Below are 5,583 nucleotides of genomic sequence, written 5' to 3' on the forward strand. Positions count from 1 at the left end.
CGCATGAAGAAATGACCACCTCCAACGTTTGGTTTATGTTTTATAAGCATTTTTAATTTTATTGCTTAAATCGCATTTTCTCGGCGAGCTGAGCGCTTTTTCTGAATTGTGCCGCTCCCGTCACTCTGGTTAGGTTGGCATCGAAAAAAACGCTCTCGGGTGCTTTAGAGTGCCGAGTTTATTACTGCGCATTAAGAAATGACCACCTCCAACGTTTGGTTTATGTTTTATAAGCATTTTTAATTTTATTGCCTAAATCGCATTTTCTCGGCGAGCTGAGCAATTTTTCTGAATTGTGCCGCTCCCGTCACTCTGGTTAGGTTGGCATCGAAAAAAACGCTCTCGGGTGCTTTAGAGTGCCGAGTTTATTACTGCGCATTAAGAAATGACCACCTCCAACGTTTGGTTTATGTTTTATAAGCATTTTTAATTTTATTGCTTAAATCGCATTTTCTCGGCGAGCTGAGCACTTTTTCTGAATTGTGCCGCTCCCGTCACTCTGGTTAGGTTGGCATCGAAAAAAACGCTCTCGGGTGCTTTAGAGTGCCGAGTTATTCACTGCGCACGAAGAAATGACCACCTCCAACGTTTGGTTTATGTTTTATAAGCATTTTTAATTTTATTGCTTAAATCGCATTTTCTCGGCGAGCTGAGCGCTTTTTCTGAATTGTGCCGCTCCCGTCACTCTGGTTAGGTTGGCATCGAAAAAAACGCTCTCGGGTGCTTTAGAGTGCCGAGTTTATTACTGCGCATTAAGAAATGACCACCTCCAACGTTTGGTTTATGTTTTATAAGCATTTTTAATTTTATTGCTTAAATCGCATTTTCTCGGCGAGCTGAGCACTTTTTCTGAATTGTGCCGCTCCCGTCACTCTGGTTAGGTTGGCATCGAAAAAAACGCTCTCGGGTGCTTTAGAGTGTCGAGTTTATTACTGCGCATTAAGAAATGACCACCTCCAACGTTTGGTTTATGTTTTATAAGCATTTTTAATTTTATTGCTTAAATCGCATTTTCTCGGCGAGCTGAGCACTTTTTCTGAATTGTGCCGCTCCCGTCACTCTGGTTAGGTTGGCATCGAAAAAAACGCTATCGGGTGCTTTAGAGTGCCGAGTTATTCACTGCGCATGAAGAAAAGACCACCTCCAACGTTTGGTTTATGTTTAATAAGCATTTTTAATTTTATTGCTTAAATCGCATTTTCTCGGCGAGCTGAGCACTTTTTCTGAATTGTGCCGCTCCCGTCACTCTGGTTAGGTTGGCATCGAAAAAAACGCTCTCGGGTGCTTTAGAGTGCCGAGTTTATTACTGCGCATTAAGAAATGACCACCTCCAACGTTTGGTTTATGTTTTATAAGCATTTTTAATTTTATTGCTTAAATCGCATTTTCTCGGCGAGCTGAGCACTTTTTCTGAATTGTGCCGCTCCCGTCACTCTGGTTAGGTTGGCATCGAAAAAAACGCTCTCGGGTGCTTTAGAGTGCCGAGTTTATTACTGCGCATTAAGAAATGACCACCTCCAACGTTTGGTTTATCTTTTATAAGCATTTTTAATTTTATTGCTTAAATCGCATTTTCTCGGCGAGCTGAGCGCTTTTTCTGAATTGTGCCGCTCCCGTCACTCTGGTTAGGTTGGCATCGAAAAAAACGCTCTCGGGTGCTTTAGAGTGCCGAGTTTATTACTGCGCATTAAGAAATGACCACCTCCAACGTTTGGTTTATGTTTTATAAGCATTTTTAATTTTATTGCTTAAATCGCATTTTCTCGGCGAGCTGAGCACTTTTTCTGAATTGTGCCGCTCCCGTCACTCTGGTTAGGTTGGCATCGAAAAAAACGCTCTCGGGTGCTTTAGAGTGCCGAGTTATTCACTGCGCACGAAGAAATGACCACCTCCAACGTTTGGTTTATGTTTTATAAGCATTTATAATTTTATTGCTTAAATCGCATTTTCTCGGCGAGCTGAGCGCTTTTTCTGAATTGTGCCGCTCCCGTCACTCTGGTTAGGTTGGCATCGAAAAAAACGCTCTCGGGTGCTTTAGAGTGCCGAGTTTATTACTGCGCATTAAGAAATGACCACCTCCAACGTTTGGTTTATGTTTTATAAGCATTTTTAATTTTATTGCTTAAATCGCATTTTCTCGGCGAGCTGAGCACTTTTTCTGAATTGTGCCGCTCCCGTCACTCTGGTTAGGTTGGCATCGAAAAAAACGCTCTCGGGTGCTTTAGAGTGCCGAGTTTATTACTGCGCATTAAGAAATGACCACCTCCAACGTTTGGTTTATGTTTTGTAAGCATTTTTAATTTTATTGCTTAAATCGCATTTTCTCGGCGAGCTGAGCACTTTTTCTGAATTGTGCCGCTCCCGTCACTGGTTAGGTTGGCATCGAAAAAAACGCTCTCGGGTGCTTTAGAGTGCCGACTTTATCACTGCGCATGAAGAAATGACCACCTCCAACGTTTGGTTTATGTTTTATAAGCATTTTTAATTTTATTGCTTAAATCGCATTTTCTCGGCGAGCTGAGCACTTTTTCTGAATTGTGCCGCTCCCGTCACTCTGGTTAGGTTGGCATCGAAAAAAACGCTCACGGGTGCTTTAGAGTGCCGAGTTTATTACTGCGCATGAAGAAATGACCACCTCCAACGTTTGGTTTACTGTTAAAAATGGCTGTGATATCTACAGTTAATCACTGTATTAAACACAGTAACCTTACTGTGTATGATCTTTACAGTAATTCGCTGTAATTGTTACAGTTAGACAGTGTAAACACGACAAAATCACAGTAGTATAAGTATTACAGTGGAAAACACAGTAGTTGAAGCATTACTGTAAGCAAAATCACAATAGCCAGTATTATACTGTAAATAGAAACGTAAGCTACTGTATTTTTATTGTCAATGTCGTTGATGAATGAACATTGAGAATTTATATTAACAGATTTTTATTTATATATATATATATATATATATATATATATATATATATATATATATATATATATTATACATATTATCTGTTTATTTATTATTTATTCATCACTCTTACTATTGATTGTTTGAATTTTTGCCTTGTTTTTATATTGTGTCGCGTACTTGTATGTCTATCGTGTTATGTGTCTCGTCACCGTGGGATAGAGAAAACGTCATTTCGCTCTCTTTGTGTGTTGTGACATGTGGAGAGATTGACAATAAAGCTGACTTTGACTTTAAGGTTTTGACTTTGATATATATATATATATATATATTATATGATATATATATATATATGTATATCATAATGAAATCAATAATTATCATATAAATATCATATAAAAATTATGACTTTAATAATCATTATGTCATAATGACTTACCATGGCATTTTTTTTATTCCTAGCATTAGTTTTTTTCCGTTTTCTTTTTCACTGGCGGGTATGGGGTGACATGGGCTGACATGAATTTATCCAATGAGGATCGAGTGTGTTCAACGGTCCTGCTTTGAATGGCCAATCAGGTCAAAGTAAAGGGGACAAATCGCGATCACAGCGCTTGCATCTCTGGCTCCGACAACAACTTTTCTTATAAGACCTTGTCTTGTATTGTGTGTTTTTTTGTTGTGTTTCTATGTGTTTGCGTCGTCTGCGTTCATTTGTTTCACTTTGGCTGCGAAAACGGCACCGAGAGAGCGCTGTTTTTCGATCGCGAGAGAGAGGGCAGACAGAGCTAGCTACTGGTAACGTTAACTGTTAGCTAGCTTGTGATAGCAGTAACTTTAACTGACCAGATTGTCTTTTTTTTAAACTTACTGAAGCCACAAAATGATATATGTATATATATACATGTAGTCCTTGCTGCGACAGTACGATGGTCGTTACTGTGTCGTTATTTTATATTTTTATGCTGCGCAAGAGAAGAGTATTTTCCCGCCTTTCTTTTTTTCTTCACCTTCTCCGCCTCCGTATGCGTTTTCCTTCGGGAGGCAGCACCACCAAGCACACGTCGCGACGTCCAGAAACTCGGTAAGTAGGACTACTATCACTATAAGTAATAAAATAAAATAGTAATACACAAGTAGTAATCAGTTTGCTTGCCATCAGTTACTATATATGCTCCTTTTATCTGTTTTATGTACAGCTTGTAAGATGTGTATGCTCCCTGCCCTGTTTTTACAGTCATTCATGTGAACCAGATCATTTATAAAATGGACTGCTGTGAAATATGATTTTTGTTATGTCTGACTTTAAGGAGAGACAATCCTGACTGCAAAAAAATGGATGCTGTCGATCGAGGGGAGGGTCATAATCCCACCTGCTGCTCACGTGGCTGACTTCACCACTGTCTTGGCCACTCTCTTCGCCTGTTACTATGTTTTCAACCTAGAGTATCAGGTGGAAACCTGCACAACTTTGGAATTTATTCAGAGGTATTAACCGATAAAATTATATACCTAACTTTATTCCCACTGGCATTTTCTATATCTCTTTGATAATTGCAATTGTCTCAACCTGTAACTCATTTCATATGTTTTTGGTCAGGATTAATCCTGACTCCACCAAGTGCAGTGCCAAGGAGCAGATGAGCCGGAAGACTGGGAGAGTGGTGAGGAGAAAGACTTGATACATGAACCCCCATGTGATCTCCTTCATCATGGAGTTCATGAAGGCTTCACTTCATGGAGGCTAACTGACTAGATACAGGTGAGGTTCAGATAACGGTCACAACTAATTTGCATATCAGCTGTTTCAATGCAGAGATTTATTTTCTCTCCGATCTAACTTGCGACATATTCAAATCGATTTTTAATCATCTCATGAGTAATCGTTACATCCCTACTAATAATATAACTCCAACCTTGCTAATTGCATGAGTGTTCCTGCAGCCATGTGACACACTTCCTATCAGGAACAAGTATCTTGACATGACAACGACATCACCATCATCTTAATGTATTTTCTTCTTTAATTTCAGGGCTCCTGTTTTGTCCAAGCCCAAGGAAGTTTTGTCTAAAAGGTTTGGTAATGTGCTTTATGTTCCTGTTCACAAAAAAAATAAATAACCCTGTTAACAAATTTCTTGTTGTCTGTTGTTAATTGAAATATTTTAGAATATGGGTCATTCTATTAATGATTAATACTAAATCACTGATTCAGCATTTAAATTGTACAGTGAGAAACTCAATTTACAATGATTACCTGGTACCTACTGTTACTGCATTGCCATATACAATACCGTTCATTTGTTTGTACAGTAAATAAACCAGTTATTTAAAGGCAACTGAAAGCGCGGTATTTCATTGATATTTATTCTGCAGTTAAGCAACTAATACTGTAAATGCAAATAAAATTAGTTTTTAATTTTTTAGTATACAGTTAAAACATCTAACTGTAAATAAAACTGAAATCACAGTATTTAAATGTTATTTTGTATACAGTTAAACAACTAATACTGTAAACGCAACTGGAATCACAGTATTTAATTATTTAGCATACAGTTAAAACATCTAATACTATAAATCCAACTGAAATCACAGTATTTAACTGTTATTTAGTCCACAGTTAAAACATCTAATACTGTAAATACAGCCAAAATCACAGTATTTAACTGGTTT

At 38.1% G+C, this 5,583-nt stretch overlaps 1 long non-coding RNA gene across 1 annotated transcript; it reads left to right on the forward strand.

Moving 5' to 3' along the window:
• The first annotated feature begins 3,513 nt into the window (after positions 1–3,513).
• On the forward strand, positions 3,514–5,023 carry LOC133148305 (uncharacterized). The gene is made up of 4 exons (XR_009712508.1): positions 3,514–3,994; positions 4,221–4,398; positions 4,511–4,672; positions 4,944–5,023. It is a non-coding gene; the product is annotated as an uncharacterized LOC133148305 (long non-coding RNA).
• Positions 5,024–5,583: the final 560 nt, after the last annotated feature.

This window comes from Syngnathus typhle, unplaced genomic scaffold (assembly GCF_033458585.1).
Source record: "Syngnathus typhle isolate RoL2023-S1 ecotype Sweden unplaced genomic scaffold, RoL_Styp_1.0 HiC_scaffold_47, whole genome shotgun sequence".
Taxonomy (NCBI): Eukaryota; Metazoa; Chordata; class Actinopteri; order Syngnathiformes; family Syngnathidae; genus Syngnathus; species Syngnathus typhle.